This window comes from Triturus cristatus, chromosome 12 (assembly GCF_964204655.1).
Source record: "Triturus cristatus chromosome 12, aTriCri1.1, whole genome shotgun sequence".
Classification (NCBI taxonomy): domain Eukaryota; kingdom Metazoa; phylum Chordata; class Amphibia; order Caudata; family Salamandridae; genus Triturus; species Triturus cristatus.
The window spans coordinates 771659492-771682611 of NC_140595.1; positions in this window are offsets into that span (position 1 = coordinate 771659492).

The window sequence follows — 23120 nt, forward strand, 5'->3', positions numbered from 1 at the left end:
TTGAGCCAGAAAATACATTTTTGTGTTAAAATCTGCAGATTATGCAGCAGATGATGGATTATTTGGCAAATGCTGTGTAGGAAAGTAGGATCTGCTTTTATGGTTACCGCCGACATTTTGCTGGTGTCGTGTTTTTATGACGAGTCTGACTTGGATCCTGCTAATCAGGATCCCAGTCTCTGTGCTTCCTCCCTAAATTTGACCATGGTGAATACTTAGGTACCCCCCAGATTGGCTACTGGCGTACCCTTGTAAATCCCTGGTATATTGTACTAAGGTACCCAGTGCATATCTACACTGGGGGTCCCCATGGGCTGAAGCATGTATCATGCCACCCATGGGAGACCAATCAAATTGTGACTACAGGCCTGCCATTGTAAGCTGGTGTTAGCACCACTTACGACAGATATACGTTTTCTTATATCTGAGGTCACTACACTTAAAACCTATAAGTCACCCCTAAGGCAGGCCGTTCAATCCTAAAGGCAGGGTGCTTGGTTATAAGTGTGAGGGTGCCCCTGCAGGAGCAGGACACCCCTACAATTCCCGTAGTCCATGTCCAGGCGTTGTAAGTGCAACAGCCATTACGTTACATAGAGTGGCTATGCATCACTACGCGATGGCTAACTCTAAAATGGCTGTAACGAACCCTGACATGTTTGGTATCAAACATGTTGTAATCATACCCCAACACCGTAAACAGTGTCGGAGGTATGATTCCATGCACTGAGGGGCTCCTCTGTGAAGCCCTCCGTGCTCCCTGCACTAGTCTTCCTGAATCTGACAGCAAACTATGGCTGCTGCCGACCACAGAAACAATTCTGCCCTCCTGCTGCTGAGCCAAGCTCGAGCAGAGGAAGGCCGGACAATAGGTATCCTGTCACAGGGAAGTGTGACCACCTCCCAGGCAGGACTTAGTGTATTGGGCCAGTATGGGGGCACTTGCCAGGGCCACTAGACTGCTTTGAAGGGCACATTTGGTGCCCTCCTTGCATACTCCAGTTGCAACCAGTTCAGGGAGCCGTTGGCTCCAACTCTGGCACGAAACTGGACAAAGGACATGGGAATATCCTCCCCAATGTCCAGCCCCTCTTCTGGGAGGGACACCTGAATTGTCACCACCCTTTCCTTAGGGTACCTGTGGGTGGGTCTTTAGATTTCTTGTGGGACAAGATTCAGATCCGAAACTGCTTCATCTTCAACCGTCTGCGCACTTTGGACTTTGTCGGACTTTGCTTTGGGAACCAAGACTGCATCTGGAAGACTCCTGCTGCTCCTGGTCTCGTCGTCCTGCCAGTCTTCAATGTCGTCTGTGCCTGTGCTCCATACAGGTTCTTATCCAGGCCTGCGGGCATCCAAGACACCCAAAGGAGTCTCTCTTGGAGTGAAGGAGCCACTCTCCTGCTTCTGCAGGCACCGCAGTAAAGTGGACCATCTGCTTTTGCTGAGCTCCCATGGACTCTGAGAGGTTCAGCAACACAGGTGGTGGTTCTGCAACTCCCTCAAGGCCTGCACTGTCTTCGCAGCAAGTTTGAAGCCAGTATCTTTCGTTGAAACCGCTGCAGCAGTACCCCTGTGCTTCGCATCGACTTGCCTTTGCCAAAGCTTGTTGACTCTCTTTACTAGAGATCTTTGGGCTCCAAGAATCTCCAGCATCACTTGCTACCAAGATCTTCTCCCTCACCACATTCTCTGCACCGTGGGCCTGCATCATTGATGAGCTGCTCAAGGTCCTCTTGCGATTCCTGTGCCTCCGGCCTGTGGGTCCTCTTGAGGGTCTTCTTTGGCTCCAATGGGGCCCCCTGCTTGCCTGGGGCCTATTCTGACTTACCTGCACTTAGTGAGTCCCATGGACCTTGCTGGTCCAGACACTGCACCTTTTTTATCTGCCATGTTTGTTGCTGCTGCCAAGGCTTGTTGGTGCTCCCGCCAGACACTGACACCCTGGCTCTTGACAATCGATGTGGGACAGCTCATGAATGGCTCCTGGTCTTCCATAGCATTGCCTGGTCCGCACAGCTACAGCGCCTAGGTCACCGTCATCTCTCATGCATCTTCCGACACAGGTGGGAATTTGTCTTCCGTGCCTCCTGGTCAATCCTGTGTGGCATAGATTCTGTCCCCTCTGCTTGCAGGTACCTCTCTTCCTGAATCCACCCTTGGGTTCCACTGGACTCTTTTACCTTGTTCTGCAGCTGCATCCTTACTGAAGTCCTCCTTGTATTGAGCATGCAGTCGTGTTTCCACTCTACACACGGCCTCTTTGGGATTCTTGGGTACATACCTTGGGTGGTTCCTTGGGTCCCCGGCTCTTCTAAGTCTTCTGGGTCCAGTCTCGACTTAGGTAGTGGTTCAGATTCCACTTTATTAGTATATGGTTATGTCTTCCCATAGAGACCACCATGTATTTGTGCTACTTACGTGTTCTATTACTGAAGCATTGTGTGTATTGTGATTATATCTCACGGGAGGATATATTGCAATGTGTTAGTGAGTGTTTATAATAAATACATATTTTTAAAACTACTCTGTGTGGTTCTTTTTCACTTAACCTACACTATATGACTAGTACTGGTAAAACAAGCTGCTTTACACTCCTTCTTGACTAAGCCTGAAGGCTGCTACCACTTAGAGAGCTTTCTAAGGTTTTCTAGGATCACCAAAATCACCATAAGGATAGTCTGGATTAGGGCAGGGTGCTCCACTTACATAAGTGAGCACCATATATATACTAAGCCAGCCTCCAACATGCTGCAAATCCATAACTATGCAAAAATCACTGCAGCTGTGCAATTGCATAATTCCGGTGGCCCTGGTTATACGGGCTACTATAGAAGAAAAACATTCAATGATGTGTCTGTGAAAGGTGGCACACATCCTTAGAACCCATTCATAATGAGATAAGTATTCAAGAAGAAGATGTTATTTACAAACTGTTGAAAAGCAGATGGTCATTGCAAAGCCAGAATAGCATGACACGATATTCAAAATGGCTATAGCAAGGGGTGAATGCTGTTTCTATGTATCCCTAGCTTTAATCTGCACTAAATTACACACTACTCTTAAGTCTAGATTGATACACTTTGTCAGCATTTATGTGACACAGAAGTATGGACAACAGTGTCAGGGAATAACGATTATGTATGATCATGGCACTCAGAATCAGTAGTCCATGCGATGCCTAAATCAGCTGCTTGACTAGGTGTGCCTCCAGGTGATGTTCAGTAATGAATCAGTCCTTTTACTAAACTATCAGAACTAAACTGCCTTGGGACTTCATCCTTTCTTCGTTATGGAACATATGCAATCCAATTGAATCTTGTCTCTGGGTACTAATTTGATGGCACAGTTGTATTTTGAGTAGGGTGTACTTTATTAGCCCCTTGTTACTGAAAAACATCAAGGTAATATCTATGGACTTCAGGGATGTTTTTCTCTTGAGTAAATAATTCTGAGGCACAGCATAACAAAGGTTGTATTTTTTTGTATGTCAGAACATTGGAAACTGTTTCTTAAAAATGTCTGAATTGAGAGTAAAATACTTTTTTATTCAATACATTTATGGGGTATGTAAACAGAATCAGGGGCTTATCAATACTCCAGTAACGTTTGGCACATTATTGAGGTAAAAAATAATACTTTTGGAATGACCGTCTTCCGTCACCAGGAGTAGAGTAAGAGTTTCCTGATAAAACTCTCCGAAGGACAAGGGTGTTCCATCAATATCTTTCATAGGTTCTGCTTCAGCTTTTTATTTTATCTTTACAGAGATTGTCAAAAGGTAATATCAATAAAACATCCAAATGCCCTAGAATTATTGGGTGCTAATCCAGAACCGGGACCTTTTGGAGTGGTAAGCATAGCTTGCAGGTAATAATGTGCTCTGCCATGAATAAACTCATGTTCTTGGTTTGTGCTCCACCATGCTCTGTCATCTATGGTTGAGTAATATTGTTTGCCGACAACTGAGACCACTTCCTAACAAAATGTACAGCCTTCCCATTGTAAAACCGTTGGCACCCTTTTTGAACATTGATCACTTTAATCTTGGGGTGGCTGTGTTCCTACGTTAACAGTCTGCATTGGTTCTTCAGGGGAGGTGGAAGTAGATTAAATCTCAGGTGACTATAGGTCTCTGGTATCCCTTCTATTCTGAGTGTCTATTTTTTTGCTGTGCAATAATCTGAAAAGTTAGGTAAATGAGGTCATTTGATGATGTGTGTCCATTAACCACGAACGTCAAGGAATATTTAAGATGTTCTCTGAGAGAAACTCTGATAAAGACTGCTACAGTTGCCTCATTAGTCCATGCCTCTTTGAACCTAAATGGTTGAAATTGGATGATGCACAGTATTAAATTCCAGGATCTCTGTCTCCTTGTGAGAAGACCTACTCGAGCTTCTTGAGTGATCTGCCTTCCTTCAAAAATTGCCACAAATTGGGACAAAAATGTGTCATAATACATTAACCAGAGACCCTTCCAAGTATTGCAAGAAATTGGGACAAACATGTGTCATAATGTGTTAACCGGGGACCCTGCTTTAGAATCAGCGGTGGTTCCCCACATAAGTCTCTTGGGATGTACTTACATTGTGCTCAAAATCCAATAAGAGCAATGCACCTACTCCACCAGTGACCATATACACAGGACCATGAGGGCCAGTGGTAGAAATGAGGAAAGGTGTCAGAACGGTTAGGACAGATAGACAGGTCACAGATTTTATTCTCCCGCCGTGCTTGTCCATTGACCAAAGTCGTGGTATGTGTGTTGTACAGGTTGTCTGGACTTCTTGCCAAGGTTCCATTATAGTGCAGGTGGTCTGTCCTTAGTGTAGTCTGTCAAAAGGCCTCTGCCCGTCTTAAGGACGACCTGCGTCGTCAGAGCATTATGATTGATTTTTCAAGCTTACGGTATTTTGGGCATTTTTTGTTCTGCCAGTGTAAACATTTTTACAAATCTGCAATTTTGTTGTATGTTTTCCGGGTGTAAACAGGCTAGCACTGCTTGTCTCCTGGTGCGGGTGCCTTTCTGCTTGAGAGGTGCTTTTAGGAGCTGTTGCCATTCTTGGAGCAGTTCCTTGCATGAACAGATTAGATGTAAAATATCTCCTTGCTTGATGTTGCACAGCCTACACATATCTTGTACTTTTGTCCTCAGCCATGGTGGAAGGTGCTGAGCACATGGAAAAATTCCCAGTCTATGCCTTAGAAAGTTCATTTGAATGGCTTTAGGGTATCCCTGGTTGAAGAATGTTTGTGGGGCAAGTGATTTGTAGGAGGTCAGAGTCATCCAGGCATGAGATCTCTTTGAGAAGCTAGCCTTGTCCTCCACCAAGGAAATTTGTTTTATGGACTTCCAGACTAGTTTTTTGAATGTTAAATTACCGAGTTGCGTGTCCCAGAGTCCCATAAGTTGGGTAGTTTCCAGGGCCAGCTGAAGGTAATTTCTAGCTTGGGAGGGCTCCCTGTACTGTATGTCATGCCACAGCAGATGATTTAACGTGTTTGTAGTGGCGCTTTTTATCTTATGTCAACAAATAACGTAAGAGCCGTACCTGGCTAAGACTTGTTGTAGTAGACCAAACTCAAACCTTATTTGAGCAGGTGATGTGTAGGGCAGGAGGCTGGACATTGTTCTGTATGCTTTGACCTGTGTGTTGTCCAGATCCTTAGCATCTCTTCCCCGCATTGCCTCGCTGCCATAGGCAATCGAGGGGAGGTGTTTGGCCTGGACTACCTTCAGCAGCGGGGTCAAAGTCAGCCCCATCAATTTACTTGCAAGGTTTTTCATCGATAGGGCTATCAGCCGACCTTTCCTTCTTATTTCCCCTTTCTGGCGCTTAAACGACCCTTCCTTGTCAATTGTGACTCCTAAATACTTGTACTCGTGAGCTGGTTCAAGTTTAGTGCCGCCCAGGAACCAGTACCTCTGCAGATTTTTGTTGTTGTTGTTTATTGACATTGTCCGAGTCTTACTCAGATTTATTTTTAAGTTGTTTTCTGTAGCATAGTTCTGCATTTCCGTCAGTAAATGTTGGAGACCAACGTAAGTGTGACTGTTTTCGCTCCTATTTTTTGGGTGAATGGGAGTTGCAGGCATCGAGCGCCTTCAGGAGGTCGGCCATGAATAGATTGAACAGGGTTGGTGCGAGCACATAGCCCTGTTTCAGTCCTTTTGTTGTGGGAACTTTCGAGAAGAGGTGGGTGCCACCACCTAGTTTCACCTGCACCCAGGTATCCGTATGTAGAAGTGACAGAATGTTTAAAATGGGCTGTGGTATGCCCCATCTCACCAGTTTTCCCCACAGTCTGCCCCTCTCTATGTTTCGAATGCAGCGCTAATGTCAATATAACACAGGTCTAAAGGCAATTTAGAGTTTTTTGCTGCATCGATCAGTAGAGAGATTGTGAGGATGTTTGTTGATGTACAGGCCATTTTGCGAAAACCAGTTTGGTTCAGCTGTATTTTTTTTTTTTAACATTCTTTTTATTAAACAGTAACCGAAGATTGGTACATTACAGAGGAGCCAAGCAGTTTATACTTTACATCGTGCATGAATGGAAGGATATACAGATAGTACATATGAGTGGAACATTACGTTAAAATAGGGTCATCCTGATCAACGTTTCGAGGTGGTGTGCATATCTCTCCTCTAAAAGTATTCCACGGGTTCCAAACAAGTGACCATTTCCTAGGTTCAGCGGTATTATATGATTCGCCTCAACCCAGGATGTGAGCTCCTCTAGAAAAAATGCCCGCAAAGTATTTTGCTTCATTATCTATCACACCTACTAGGCGGTAGTTATTAGGCTCGCCTTATGTCCTTTTTTGTGGATTGGCACAATTGTCAAGCCCTTCCAAGATTCCGGTATTCTGTTTAGCAGCCTGACTTCCAAAAAGAGAGGTTGTAGAATATCAGCCCAGTCTTCCGACTTTGCTTTGAACATTGCAGGTGGAATGCCATTCGGTCCCGGAGCCCCTTCTTTCCTCCCTTTGGCGATCTCCTTTTTAATTAGGAGTGGCAGGGGGCTGCTAGCTGCGCTTGATGACATGTTTCCTGTAGCTGGTAGCTTCTGCTCCCTCGTCTCAGTGGTGCATGCTCCAGCTTGTTCTTCTAGTGTCCAGCTGATAAGAGTTTCTGCTCCAGCGCTTCCCATTTGATTGTTAAAATGAGTAAAAAGAAATTTTACCCAGTTAGCTTCAGTGATGTGTGCAGCAATGCCCTCATGATGAGGATTGATGATCCCATTCACGGTTTTCCAGAAGCGGGCGCTGTCATTGCAATTTGTATCATGTAAGAGTTTCGCCCAGGGTGCGTTCTCTTGGTCTCAGCTAAACTTGAAATTTGAAACAGGCTTTACCCAGCTACTACTTAGAGAGCTTTCTAAGTTTGTCTAAGACAACTAAAATCACCATAAGGGTTGTCTGGATTAGTGCAGGGTGCTACACTTACATAAGTGAGCACCATGTACTAAGCCAGCTTCTCACATTGGTGTGCAGCATTTGGGATTCAAGCCTGCATTGTTTTACCAGCTAATCTTGGTGTGGATTAATTGAAAAACCATCACTAATATTAGGCACATATAATACAGCCTAAAATAAGGAAGTTCTACTGAATTTAGAGTTGGGTAGTTAAGGGTCTAGCACAACCCTTTCCCCAACCTCATAGAGTTTAGTTTCACTAGAGTAGGTAGGTTCAACACCTCACTACACCTAGAACCATGTCTTTAGTTGGGGACACCAGTGTACCCCAGTCTGCTAAGTACAGTGGTCTAAAGTTCCAGGAACTAAGGACCCTGTGTAGTCTTAGAAAGATAAAGACAGGTGACAACACCACCATTAATCTGCTCTTAGAGCTGCTACATCAGGATGATGGCCATCCTATAGGGGCAGAAGACCAGGATTATGTGGGTGGGCATACTCATGGAGAGGGAGCACCAGGGGTTCCCCCTGATTATCTTAATTCAGAGTATGGGCAGAAGGACTTAAATGCTCCAACCTGCCAAACTCTGACCCCTCAGGGAATAGTGCAGGTGGCACAGAGGATTTTACCCTTTTTTCCTCCTGGGAGGTTCTAGAGTAGACCAAAGAGATCAAGATCCTCCTCTAGAGAATCCAATTCTTCAGGCACTTCCGCAGGGACCTCCATATCTAGTAAGAGGGACACCTCTTGGGAAAGGGAGTACCAATTGCTAAAACTTGATAAAGTTAGACTTTAGCTCAGGAGAGATCAGTTGGCCCTTGACAAAGAGTCCCTTGAAGTACCGAAGACTAGGAAGAGACTGGGACTAGAGTCCCATGGTGGCAGATAAACATCTTTTGATAATAGGAACCTGAGAAGAATAGCCCCTCCTTACCAGGAGGGCAATGACATCCATAAATGGATCACTGCTCTGGAAAGGGCCTGCAAAGTTCAGAGGGTCCCTCAAGAGCAGCCGGCAGTTATCATGTGGCTCTCCTTTGCTAACAAATGTAGAGATAAGCTCCTCGCAGTTAGAGAAGAGGATGCTGACAAATACTCAGTACTGAAGAGTGCTCTCATAGATGGGTTTGGCTTAACCACTGAACAGTATAGGATTAAGTTCAGAGACACCCAGAAGGCACACACCCATGATTGGGTAGACTTTGTAGACAGTGCTATTAAGGATCTGGAAGGCTGGCTTCATGGAAGCAAGGTACAGGACTATGAGGGATTGAACCATTTGATCATGAGGGAGCACATCCTTAATAACCAGCTTTTGCACCTGTACCTGGTGGACTCTGATCTGATCTCTCCCCAAGAACTGGGAAATAAGGCAGACAAATGGGTCTGCACCAGGGTTAAGCAGAAAAACCATGATAATGGAGGTGACCAGAAGAAGCAAGATTCTTCTAAATCCCATGATAAGGGCGGGGACAAGGGGAAAAATAAAAAAAGAGTCTTCACAAGGGCCCCAAAAACCTGCTTCTGGGGGTGAGTCCCAAAATTCCAAGAAAGGCGAAAAGAAACCTTGGTGCTACATTTGTAAGGTAAAGACCCATTGGAGAAGATATGCTGATTGTTCAAAGGCCAATGAAACTCCTCCTACTACTGCCTCTAGGGCACCTTCTCCCCTAGCAAAAGTACAAGTGGTAGTACAGCAACCAAGGGTTCTGAGATGGGTTCTGACTTAGTCAAAACCCCAGCTCAGGCTGTTCTATTCTGTGATGGTGGCTTAGACATTGCCACCTTACTGGTAAGTCCCACTAACTTGGTCAAGTACAGACAACAGCCTTTGATCAATGGAAAAGAGGCAATGGTTTACAGGGACACAGGGGCCAGTATGATCATTTGCCAATTGGCCATCCTGGCCTCCACCCAATCTTTATAGTCAAAGTTACCCAGGTCATGCCACCCCTTCTTTCTAAGGGATTGAAGTGGATCACTAGTGCTCTGTATACAAGGAAATGCCCTTATTTTCTATTCTTCTTAAAACCAGTTTAGACTCAAGCTGGTTGAAGTCAGGGACTGTGACTAAATCTTTCATGTGTTTATTCATGGCATGTCGAAGTTGTAGGTATCTCAAAAACTGGGAATTATTTAGCTGAAACTTTCTGAAGTTGTTAAAATGACTTCATGTGATCAGACTCCAACACATCACCCACTTTAGATATTCTAATGTCACCCCAAGTCTTAAACCCATTGAGTCGGGTGATTTCCAGGAACCTAGAACCATGCCATAAGGAAGTCTCCTTGGTCATCTGTTTATGCTATATCATGATTTTCAGTGCTCAGTGCTGGTTATCCAACGGAAGCCTCAAAACTGGAGGAAGGGCCAAGATGACCTTATCACTGTTGAGTAGCAACGAGAGGTGAGGAATACTTAAAGTTTCCACCCCAAGGTAAATAGCTGGGTCTGCCCTGTCGGCAAAGAACTGATCATTGATTGGGATGAATTGGGCAACCATAAAAATAAAGTTTATTATCAGAAAGTACCAGGCCATCATCATAGCGGGATTGCAGATACTTAGTGAATAATGCTCTAGGGGCACCTCCAACTCAGAGGTAACTGGTAATTTCACATTGTAGAGACTTAGGAAAATGGCCAGGAAGAAAAAAGAGGTAGTTTTATTGCAGATACAATATTTGAGGCAGTGCTTTCATCTTAAAAAGGGCACTATTACTAATTATCGAAGGGCAGCTTTTTCCACTTACCCATGTAGAATCTGTGTTTGCTAAGGAACAGAAGGCCATTCAACTCCCAGCATGGTTCTGGGCCCCGATTTACGTTGACACAGTGTTGGACCTGTCAGCCCTAGGGTGGTCTCCCCATCTATTTTTGATCGTGCCTCATTTTTTCCACCCTCATTTTGATGTTGGACTTAGGTCTCCGGGCGCCTTTTCATTGCCAATCAGTGTTAAGGTGCAGGTGCTCCCTTCTCCCAAGATGGCTGCCACAGACCCCTGCTACTGCAGAGTGGTCTTTATTAGTAGCACCCTAGCTGCCAGGAGCTGGCTGGAACCCCACAACAATGTTGCGACACCAGCCCGCCTTTTTTGTCCCATAGGTAGAATGGGGAAGCTCCTGGAATGTGCTGGAACCTTCTAGAAGGGAGGTGTGGTTTTACTTGTGCCGCCTTGGCTAGAGGTCACCTGACCTAGGGCTACTTAAGTGAGGGGGGGAACTTTTTCTAGTCAGTTGGCCAGTGGGGTAAAGCAGAGCTGGAGAATCCACGCAGGAGTGTAGGCGGTAGGGCCTAGCCAGGGACTTATGCCTCTGAGAGTGACAGGATTTAGGTACTGCCTCTTAAGTGAGTGAGGGATCCTGTGAAACCCACTGATCTTGCCCAGCAGTAGGAGGACCCAGGGAAACTCTGCCCAGCCTGACTAGGAAGGACCTAGTCGCCAACTCATTCCCTACCCCCAAGGAACAGAACCCCCAAGGGCGCCAGAGACATCTGCGCCATTAAGACTTTATAGAACAACTGAATACTGAAACTGAATGCTGTAACTTCGTGTCAAGACTGAACATCGAAACTACATGCCTAACCGATTGTGGTATCGCTGAGGATCAACCAGGTCTTAGCGCTGTGACCCCTGCGCTCCCTGACCTGGCCTGGGATCCCCGGCAGCGTGCTCCGTTGAGCGCGGAGCTCCCCTGCTTAATTTGAGCCCCCCCTGTGACGTGGAGGCTGAAGCGCGCTCACCGCTGCGGCCCGGAGGCCGGAAGAGTGCCCCTCATCGTCGCGAGGCCCGAGGAGAAGTCCGGGGCCCCATCGCTGCCGTCGCAGCTGCTGAGAGAGGTGCGTGAGGCCGTGGCCTGCCCCCGTCGTGGAAGGATCAACTGCGGAGGCCGGAGCTGGGTTAGACGCCTCAAGACGTCGTGATCAAGGTAAGCCGGGATGCTTGGGAAGGACCCCGGTGCGCCCCCTATTGACCGGAAGCAGCACCGCACCCTGAGACCCTGGTTCCCCCTCCGTGGGAGTCCCCCGTTAACCCAGAACTGTGACCCCTCCGAGGGATTGCCCCCCTTTTCTGCAAGACTGTCAAGGAGCGCTGTGCCCCACGAACTGCCCCGGAGTGCAAGAGGCTCGCTCCGTAAGAATCGTTGTGCTCCGTGAACTGCTCCGTTCTGAAGTATTCATTGCTATTGATTACGAGTAGCGCTATGTTCTAAATGCTCCGTTCTGAAGTATTCATCGCTATTGATTACGAGTAGCGCTATGTTCTAAATGCTCCGTTCTGAAGTATTCATCGCTCTTGATTACGAGAAGCGCTATGTTCTAAAGAAGTATTCACTGATTACTGATTACGAGTAGCGTTATGTTCTAATGCTCTGCGCTGAAGTATTCACTGCTTACTGATTACGAGTAGCGCTATGTTCTAATGCTCTGCTCGGAAGTATTCACTGCGTGCTGGTTACGAGTGGCGCTATGTTCTAATGCTCTGCTCTGAAGTATGCACTGCGTGCTGGTTACGAGTGGCGCTATGTTCTAATGCTCTGCTCTGAAGGATTCCCTAATTAGAGGTTACGAGGAGCGTATGATCATAGGCTCTCCTCAGAAGTCCAGGGCTCAGTTATTACGAGTGGCGCTACAATCCCCAAGGGAGTAAGATATACAAGGGTGGCCTAGAGCCTGCAGGAAACATGCTAGTGAATATCATACTGGTGAATATGGTGCTGGCGGATTAAACGCTGACATAAGTGAATTGCCATTGTCATCTCATGACCTGCACGTATATCTCATGAACTGCACGTATATCTCATGAACTGCACGTATATCTCATTAACTGCATTTATATCTCATGAAGTGCATTTGTATCTTGTGAATTGCATTGTTATCTCATGAACTGCATTTATCTCGAACTGCTTGGATAAACTTGAGTTATTTGCATAAATCTCTACAGTTTGGCGTCCCTTATTGTGTGCGTTCCTTGCTTCAGAGGATGCGTGTGTTGTATGGTCGCTTTACACACAAGCCTTTGGGTGCCCAGCCGCTCGGGTCACGGGACCCCCTTAGGGCCTGGAGACCCCAGGTCTTACACACAGAGATACTTAAACTCAGTTTGCTCTTGCGCACCACTATCAGGGGCCCACTCATCTAACAGCACATCACCTGACAAAGGAACCACTGTGGACTTACCCCAATTGACTCGTATGCCACTGGCCTCACAGAATACCTCGAGCATATGAAGGATCTAGGGAATAGTGAAACGGGGCTCACTAACATATAACAGAACAGTTTAAAACTGGCTGCATACTTTTCAAAACTATTCAAGAAACTGGTCTTAGGTTTATTATCTCTTGCATTAGAAAGCGGCCGGAGCGCAATTTGCGATCAAGGTATCTGAATCTTTTGGAGGTGCCCAGAATCAAACGGAAACGAATGGGTGGGACCCGGCTCTCTTATCTGGGTCCGCAGTTTTGGAATTCACTGCCCAACTCTATTAGACTGGAGACGGACTATATGCGGTTAAGGAAGGCTTTGAAAACCTGGCTGTTCTCCCTAGCTTATAATTAGGTTTCCTTCTTTCTTTGTTCTTTTCTTTTCTGCTTAGACTCACTAGCGCCAAGAGACCTGTTGGTGTTCGTGCGCTCATATAAGTTTCCAAATAACATAACATAACATAACACCACCCGCAGATAATCCAAAGCCATCTTCATGGTTATAGCCGAACAAATCCCCCAACACTGAGTGTAAAAACAAGCCCAACAGGTTCAATTGCAAGGGCAAAAAGCACAGGGTAAAATGGACATCCCTATCTTGTGCCATGCTGGATTTCAAACAGTTTGGTGAAGACACCATTGACTCAAACTTGAGCCCAGCAGAATGCATAGAGCAACTTCAATATAATCTAAATAGGGCACCAAAATCAATTTTTTCAAGTACCGCGTTTAAATAAGGCCATGTCAAAGAATCAAAGGCATTTTCAAAGTCAATTAGTAGTAGAACAGCCATGTCTTGTAGTTCGTTCACGTGAGCTAAGGCTACGTGCAGCTGGGGGGGGGGGGGGCGTGAAGAACCAGGCTTCTTAAGCCTGGCGGCGCAGGGTACCCCTGAAATCTTCTGAGTTCGCCTTCCAAATTACAGAGACACGGAAAACTCTGTCTGGCATAGGAACTTCAATTTATTAGCTGCAGCTAGGTACAGTTGTCCTAGAAGTACATCCGTGGTAGGTTCTCAGGAGACTGCCACTTCAATTTGTGGCTCACAGTCTTTTGTAGCGCTTGAATCCCCTAAAGCAACAACTCCCACAAGGTGCAATAAAAATACAAATCATCCACAAGAAAACATTCTTTGTACAAGATACAGGATAATGGGTAATAGAAATTCCTTCCCTAAGGTCGTGCTCTCTCCCCGACCCTATAGGTCAGGTGGCATAGCCATTCCTAGGTTGGATTAATTTATGACAGGACGTGTTTGCGTGTTGAAGATGGTGATTCGTAAAACAACTGCAGAGGCCAAGAACGGTCACCAAGGGTCAATAGATGGTTATCTGGGGAATTAGTTGCTTCGAGCCGGGTCTCAGAATGGACTTAGCTCGGGGAAAAGGAAAGGTCGTGTAATATGTGCAACAGTATAGAACGTGAAAGAAATGCTATGAATGTTGAAGGGGCCTGAATGAGGGCAACAGCGTAGTGGTGTTTATAAGCAAAGATGGGGCCGTATTTTGAATTTCCGAAGACCCTCCTTTTGCCATTACTCAGGCAAAGAAACCAGAGGCTGGTGTTAATCTGAATCGACTTCAATAGCCATGAAATCTACAAGCTGTTGTTGCAGCATTATCTTTGTGTTTGCTGCTTTCTGTGATACCGGATTTGGAACACACAGGGTGGCGCAGAGTCCGCATATAGCTGGACCACATTGTAGGCAAAGGCAACATGAGAAGAGAATAGCCAAAGTCGCTCCGACAAAGGTAAGAATCTTCCATCCCCATGTAAACAGTAGTCCCCCAAACCATCCCATCAGAGACCAATTCCCTTCATCCTGGTGAACGGACTCAGCGATCTTATGTAGCTTAGAGATGGCTTGGTATACTGTAGGGGCGTTGTCTGGAATAAAAATGCAGCAGCTAGATCCGATCAATCTGCATACGCCCCCACAGTCAGCAAGGATGATATCTAATACCATCCTGTTCTGAAGCATGACAAGGCGGTCAGCAGTGAGTTCTGCAGTGACGTTACTCAAAGCTCCAGCTGTTTCATTGACAGTGGCTTCTACAACTCGAATTAGTTGTCTTATGTCTCTACTGTTGGCGATTGAGCCCCAGAATGGAATGAGTCCTTTCAGGACATCCCCGACTTCTTGTCCTGACGTATCCTGGCCAGACGCCACCTCTCTTTTCTGTAAATGGTGTTTGGCATCTGCTATATATGTAGGGGGCAACAACCAAGCGATGTAACAAGTGCCTCTCCAATTACCTGGTAGAGAAGTGTAAGCCTTATTTCCACACACGAAGTATGTATTACATGAGGGAACCATGCAAGGCCAATCCGTCCCATTCAATGTCACAATATGTTGGCAATTGCTTGTACCTTTATATTCTAACCCTCCTTTCCTAATACAGAATGGTGCTTGTCCAGGTACCACTAGAAAAGTTTGTCCTTTTCGAGAGGTTCTATTAGAGGGCAGAAAATACAAATCCGTAGATTTAGTTTGGCGATCAGCATATTCTGCCTTCTCACTATCCGTCCCATATATCCTTTTTCTGTCTCGCCAACATAAATGGTATAGATGTACTCCCAAGCTCCTTACTTCTCGTGTATCCCCATCTCCAGAAAAGACCCAACTTGCGCTCAATTCCCACCATGCACTACAAGAGCCATTAAATGAAAAAGGAAGGGTAATGTATGGCATTCCAGTATTCACCGAACTTGGCAGAAGACCACAAACCCAACAGTTTGTCGCATTAGTGGCCAATTGATGTTGGTGTAGCATGGAAACAAATGTGTTGTTGCGGAATTCACTCCTTCTTGACTCAACATGAGGTGGTAGAGTGCCATGTGTATGCATTTCAGCCGTAACTTTGGGGGTAGGCTGTGTAAAAATTACATGTAGTCCCCATCCTATACAAGACAATATAATACATATCAAAATCAATATTATTAAAACCATTATAAAACGATTATGCAATATTTACAATGCTTTGTGCCCCTTGTTCGTATTTTGTCCATTCCCTTGTTAACAGTCATTTCCAGCTCTAAATATTGCCCGTGACGGGAGGTTGCTTCACTCAGCTGTGATTGTCTGTAGTTCTTTATACTTTCCTACAAGTCCCACAGGCCTAGAGCCACATCTTGGGTCACAATTCTGAGACTTACGATCACGGCCCTGCAATCATGTGGAAATCGGGATAAGGACAAAGTCAATGAAGCACTATTGAGGTATTTTGTTCAGTCTGGGCCTCAAATCGTACCTCTGGGAACCAGGCACAGTTTGTTCTTGGAAAAGGAGGTGTGGTTTAGTAGTGTCCAATTTCACTGCCGGTGGTATAGCTATCTGGAGGACCTTGTCGTCGTCTTGTCCTGCTCCGGCAATGTCTAGGCGTGCATCGCTGAATAGTCCAAATCTTGGTGTTCTTCCGGTTTCAGAGTCACTCATTTGTTTATGAACCCATTGATCATAAGGCAATGGTAGGGGCACTTTCTTGCAATGTACCCCATGTACCCAGTTCTTTTTGCCGACCACCTTTACTGCAGTACGCGTTGGCAGTAGCACCTGACGAGGTTCCCTCCAGCGAGGTTCCAAGTTCTTTGACCTCTGGAAGTTTTTGACGCAGACCCAGTCTCCCGGCCGTATGGTGTGACCAGGATCTGTTGAAGCCTGGGGCAAAGTATCTAGTACCTGTTGGTGAAGGACACGTAACTTAGTGGTTAGATCATGTAAATAGTCAATCAACAATGGATGCTCTATCTCTGAGTATTTCTTTGGCCTTGGGACTCCCCAAACATTTGCAGGGCGTCCAAAGACAACCTCATAAGGACTAAGTCCCATACGGGAATGGGTGGTTGTTCTGGTGGATAAGAGAGCCAAGGGCAAGGCATCAGGCCAGGCAAGACCCGTGCTGGCTTGTATTTTCGCCAGCTTAAGCTTAAGGGTGCCATTATAGCATTCCACCAAACCTGGTGACTGAGGAAGGTTTGCTGCGTGGAATTTTTGCTGAATGCCAAGGCCTGCACATACTTTCTGCATGATCTGACCCACAAGCTCACTTCCGTTGTCACTCCAAATAATTCTTGGTAACCCAAATCTTGGCAGAAACTCCTTCAAAAGGACTTTTGCCGTGGATAGAGCAGTATTATCTTTCAGGGGATAGGCCTCTACCCATCAAGAGAAGGCACATACCACAACAAGAACATACTTCAGATTGTTACATCGTTCCATGTGGATGTAATCTATTTGTAAAACCTCAAAAGGGTAAGTTGGGGGAGCAAAGTGTCCTGCTGGTGTTGGTGTTCCCTTCCCCGGGTTATGCATTAAGCATACAATACAATGCTTAACCAGATTGTCTGCACATTTAGGGATCCCCACATTCTTCCATACCGGAGCCAGAAGCTTGCATATACCTTTAGCGCTTATATGGGCTGGACCATGTGCCATGGTAACTACTGGGAGTACATAACCATCTGGTAACAGCCAGCGTTGATGTTCTGACAAATCTGTCCAGCACCCTGTCACATCCAATCTTCCTATACTTTCTTTCCACGTACTCAATTCCTTCTCTGTGGCCTCTGCCTGGATCATTTTCACACTGTCCACAGTATTCTCACACATCCCCCCTTGTGCAACCCATCTAGCAGAGCCCACAACATACATGCGGCTTGTAGTGTCTCTAGCTGTCTCTTTTGCTATGTGGTCTGCGAATGCATTTCCTTGACCTACATCATCAATGATCTTCTTATGTGCACTACACTTCACAATCACTATCTGAGTGGGCAAGGTGAGCGATTCAAGGAGGTCATTTACCAATTGGCCATGCTGTATCTTAGTGCCATGGGATGTGAGAAACCCTCTTTCCTTCCACAGGCGGCCAAAACTATGGGCCACTCCAAACGCATACTGACTATCAGTATACAAATTCACCCTTTTCCCTTCAGCCAACACACAAGCTCTAGTCAGTGCTATCAATTCAGCTGCCTGGGCTGAGTTATGTATAATACGCGCTGTTTCTATGATAGTGTATAAGGTAGTGACTGCATAGGCTGAGGTCGTTTCACCATTGGAAAGCTTAAAACAAGAACCGTCGGGGGGAGGAGCTTAGCGCGCATCCAAGATGGTCGCGTGAGCACAGGGCTCCCCGGACCCTCGCCACTCCTCGCAATTTATCCTGATGATATCCTGATTTCTTGGACGGGCTTTTGAGGGTGAACCTAGACTGAGTCCATAACTCCTTTCAGAATTTGAATCGGACTTGGGGGACCGAAAATACAGCATTTAGAACTTTCGAGGCCCATCTCCGGGCAGTGCCGGGGACTTGGCGAGCTGTGGATCCGGGACGTAGTTGAATAACAACGGCATTGGGACCTCACCAGTGGGCGTACCCCCACTTTCAGTTTCGCTTTTGGTTTCTGGCACGGTCTGATTGAGGGTCTGTTCCGCTCTGCCGGGGACCAGTCCATTCTGGTGTCCTCACTGCTTTCTCCCTACGGAGTACTGAGTCAAGTCGGGACTTTCTCCGGACCCCACTGCCCAGCTTCTCGGCCGGCTGGTGCCCGGCCGACCGGCGGCCATTTTCACTCGGTCCTGCGGGCCCCTCCGGGGTGCATCTTCCACCATGACGGGAAGGGGTGAACCCGAGAAGCGGAAGACCAAGACGTCTCTTCGCGGGGGGCAGTTCCAGACGAATGTTATGGACCGCTACACTCAAGCCAAGGGATCCCCAGGGCTTTCCAGCAATACCCCGGAGGATGCTAGAGACGGCCCATCTGTCCCTGTCGACTTGTCCCTACAGGACATTATGGGCGCCATTACCGGTATGAAGGAGACCATCGGCCAGCAGTATGAGGCCCTGGCTCGTAAACTTGACACGGTCGCCATCGATGTCACTTTAATCAGGGCTGACCTGTCCAAAACCAACGAGAAGGTGAAGTCGTTGGATTTGACGACCTCCAGCCTCACGGCCGATGTGTCGGAACTTCGAATAGACCTTGGCACCCTGAAATCGGCAAACGACTTGATGTCCCATCGGTTGGATGATTTTGAGAACCTGGCAAGACGCAACAACATCCGCGTCATAGGTGTCCCGGAGAATCCCGAGACTCGTTCTGTCGACCTCCTGATTGAGGAGCTAATCCTCACCCATTTTGCCCCGTCTGGACTTAGCAAGTTTTTTGCTGTGGAGCGCGCACATCGTGTCCCGGGCGGTAAGCCTAGGCCTGGTGCTCCCCCGAGGCCTATCATCGCCAAGCTTTTCCATTTCAGGGACCGAGATGCGATCTTGCAGGCCTCGAGGGTACACGGCCCGGTGAAATTCGAAAACTCCTCAGTCAATTTTTTCCCGGACTTCACTCAACTCGTTCATAGACAGAGGATGGGCTTTCAGGGGGTTAAGCGACGTCTTCGGGACCTGGGCTTGAAGTATGCGATGCTCTTCCCTGCCAGGCTTCGTGTGGAACATGAGGAGCGGACCTTCTTTTTTGAACGACCGGACAATGTGAGTGACTGGTTGGATTCCCTGCCTGGTCGGGACGATCGAGCGGGGCACTCTGGCGGTGCCGAGGGTGGTGAGCCTCTACAGAATTGACTTTTCGGTCCCTAACCTTGATACTCGGACATTACTCAGTTGGGTTCTACCTCTCTTGTATATCTTGTATTATAGTAGCTCTCGTCTGGGTGGCGGGTGGTGGCTGGCCTTCCTCCTCCTCCGGGGTCTTTTTGTAGAATGGGATTGTTAGGGCGACAGGCACACTGCATTTTGGGGTGGTTTTACAGTTTGCAGGGGTGCAGGGAGGGGGGAGTTGTAACGGGTTTTGGTGGGGGTGTTTGTGTTTGGGGGTGTTTCTTTTTCTCTCAAGGCGGCATATTTGTTCTTTCTTTGTTTCCGGAGTCCTGCTTTCTGTGGGGAGACTCCTGCTACTTTTGTGGGGATGGGGGGTAGTGGGTTGAGGTTGCTAACTTGGAACGTCAATGGATTGGGGGATCGTATCAAACGGGGTGTTGTACTACAATATTTGCGTCGTCTGACGCCTGATGTTGTACTCCTGCAGGAAACGCATTTGGTTGGCAATGTGTGTCATGCTATGAATAGGTGGGGATACCGACTGGTCGCACACTCCGGGTTCACCACCGGTTCCAGGGGGGTCGGTATTCTTGTTCGGTCTTCCCTCCCACTAGAAATTGACAACGTCATCCTGGACGACAGAGGGCGTTATGCCGCCCTAACTGGGAGGTGGGAGGGTAGGACCCTTTCTTTAGTTACGATATATGTCCCCCCGGGCCTCCAGACCTCCACTTTCTCTGATGTTGGTCGGATGTTGCTGGAACTCCCGGATAGTCTTCTCCTCATGGGTGGTGACCTTAACTCGGTGCTATCCGGCGACCTGGATCGGCATCCCCCCAGTGCCCTTCCCGTTTCCCAATCATGGCTTGGTGGGTTCTTGGACACTTTTGGTCTGGTGGACTGTTGGAGGTTGATGCACCCGACGCAGTGTCAGTACACCTTCCATTCCGGGGCGCATGGGAGTCTCTCCAGGCTTGATTACTTCCTTATGCCCGCGGCCCAGGCCTCCCACATTGGTGAGGTTCGACACTTGGCCCGGGGCATCTCCGACCACTCCCCTGTGTGGCTGCATTTCGATACAGGGATGCAGGCCACGGGGCGGATTGCCCCCATTAACCCTTGGCATCTCCGTAGCCCTAAGACTCGCGATAGCCTCCTGAAGTCGCTCGACCACTACTTCTTGGAGAACGAGGGGTCTGTCTTGTCCTCAGTGTCCTTGTGGGAAGCCTTTAAAACGGTCATATGGGGCCAGGCCCTCTCTTTAATAGCTGAGACCAAGAAAGCTAGGAATGGGGAGGTCGCGGGGCTTGAGACTGAAATACTGAAGTTGGAGGCTGGGCTGGACTCGGGTGTTACTCATGAGGGGCTTCATGTCCTTAGCTTGAAACAGTTTGAATACAAATCCCTTGTCACTGATGCCGCCAAGACATTGTACAGGGAACAGCAGGGTAGACTGTATGATGCCGGGGATAAGGCGGGTAAACTGATTGCTTGGCTTGATAAGAAGGAGAGAGTGAATCGCGTGGTCCCTGTGCTTCAGAACCCCGACGGGGTGTGTGTGACTGACCCTGGCGAGATTGTGGAGTGTTTTGCTGATTATTTTCGTGCGATCTACTCCCCGGTGTCCGACAGAGATGTGGCTGACTCTTGTTCCCTGTTGAGGGATATTGCGCTGCCTTGCCTGTCTGAAGAGGATCGAGAATGCATGGATGCGTCGTTGTCAGCCGACGAGATCGCGGCCGCGATTCGTTCCCTTCGTACTGGTAAGGCTATGAGCCCCAATGGCTTGCCCATTGAATTGTACAAATTATGCCCTGATAAAGTGGCGCCGTTTCTCCGCGATATGTTTTTGGAGTCGCGTGAGCTCGGTTCCCTCCCTAGCGACCAACGTCTGGCTACTATAGTTGTGATTCCTAAGGAGGGCAAGCCTCGTGATCGTTGTGCCTCATACAGGCCCATTTCCCTATTAAACGCTGAACCGAAGATTCTTGCCAAGGTCCTCGCTAATCGCTTGCTCGCTGTTATCTGTGACTTGATTCATCCGGATCAGTCCGGTTTCATTCCCCACCGGAACACTGCTCTCAACCTGCGGCGTTTGCATGGCGTTCTCGCCAGGGCGGAGTTTCTTTCCGAGCCGGCCATCTTGGCTTCGTTGGACGCCACAATGGCCTTTGACACGATTGAATGGCCATACCTCTGGGCCGCACTGGCGAAGTTCGGTTTCGGGGCGGGATTTATCAGTTGGGTGAGACTTTTATATACGGATCCGCTAGCCCAGGTTGTTGTCAATGGGAGGGTGTCCCAGCCCTTCGCTCTCGGGAGGGGCACTAGGCAGGGGTGTTCGTTGTCCCCCCTGCTCTTCGCTCTTGCTTTAGAACCGCTCGCAGCCTGGCTCCGATGAGAACCGTCGATGAGGGGTATTCAGTGGGCCCCTGGCTTTGAGGACCGAGTCTCGTTGTACGCCGACGATATTCTCTTGTACCTCACCTCCCCGCGTGAATCCCTTAATGTCCTTTTTGATGTCCTCACTTCTTTCGGCAAAAACTCCGGGTTGACTATTAATTGGTCCAAATCTTGTGTGTATGTCATTTCCGGTGGCCTTCCCCCCCTGCCGAATAGGTTTCCCATCCAAATTTCACAATCCGGTTTCAAGTACTTGGGGGTCTATGTATCGTTGGACCCGGCGGTCCGCTATGAGCAGAATCTCCTTCCTCCTCTTCGGCGCTTGAAGTTGGATGTGGCCCGCTGGCGTAGGTTGCCGTTATCGCCACTCGGTCGAGCTGCACTTTTTAAAATGATGTCACTGCCCCGATTTCTCTACGCACTCCAGAACTCCTTTGACATTATTCCGGCGGCTTATTTCCGGGAGGTAGAGGGTTTGCAGAGGAGACTTATTTGGGATGGTCGCGCTCGTATAGCTCTCGCAAAACTGACTCTCCCCTGGTACGACGGGGGCATTGCGCTCCCGGATATCAGGAGGTATTATTGGGTCTCCCAGCTGTCCGCTATCAACCATGCTACTTACGCACCGGGTCCGAATCCGGCTTTCGAGATGGATAAATATCAGTTGCCTGGTGGCGACTTCAACAGAGCACTCTATTCTCGGGCGGCTGGGAGGAACCTAACGGGACCCACCAAGATTGCAGTACGTGTGTGGAAGGATGCTAATGTTGCCATGGGTTGGAATGAGAGCCTGACACGAGCGACCCCCTTGTTTGCATGGGGTGGATTGGGATGCCTCTGGACAACGAAAGGCTTTGAGAACTGGGATATGATTGGCATCAGCAGAGTGGGTTACCTGTGGGTGAAAGGTGCGGTCAAATCCTTTGCGGTGCTTCAGAGTGAGTATGAGTTGAGTGAAAGGGAGTTCTTCAGGTACGTACAGGTTCGCCACGCTCTGCAGTCGGCCTTTGGGGCAGGTACCATGATCCCCGCGGCTTCCCCACTCGAGGACCGTATACTTGACGGTCATCTGCCCGATAGTACGATTTCCTTAATTTATAAGAAGTTAATTAATAATCGGGCAGACCTCCTTGTGCATCTTCGGGAGGCCTGGACCAGAGACGGGTTGGAGTTGGACGACGAGGACTGGCAGTCTGCACTGTCCTCCCCGAAGGAGGTCGCCATTCCGGCCCGTCTCCGTCTTGTCCAGCTAAAAATTCTTCACCGTGTGTATGTGACGGGTCCTCGGTTGGTTGCGATGGGTTTTTCTTCGGATGGGCTGTGTAAGCGCGGCTGTGGATTGAGTGCCACCTTCCTTCATATCCTTTGGGAGTGTCGCGAGGTCGTGGTTTATTGGCGCCGTGTGCATGCGGTGATGGAGGATGTCACTGGGGTCGCTCTGTTGCCTGAGGCTCGTCGATGTCTGCTGAATGTATGGGAGCCTAATGACTACAATGTTGCCCAGGCCCGGTGGGCGGCACTTGGGAACATGATTGC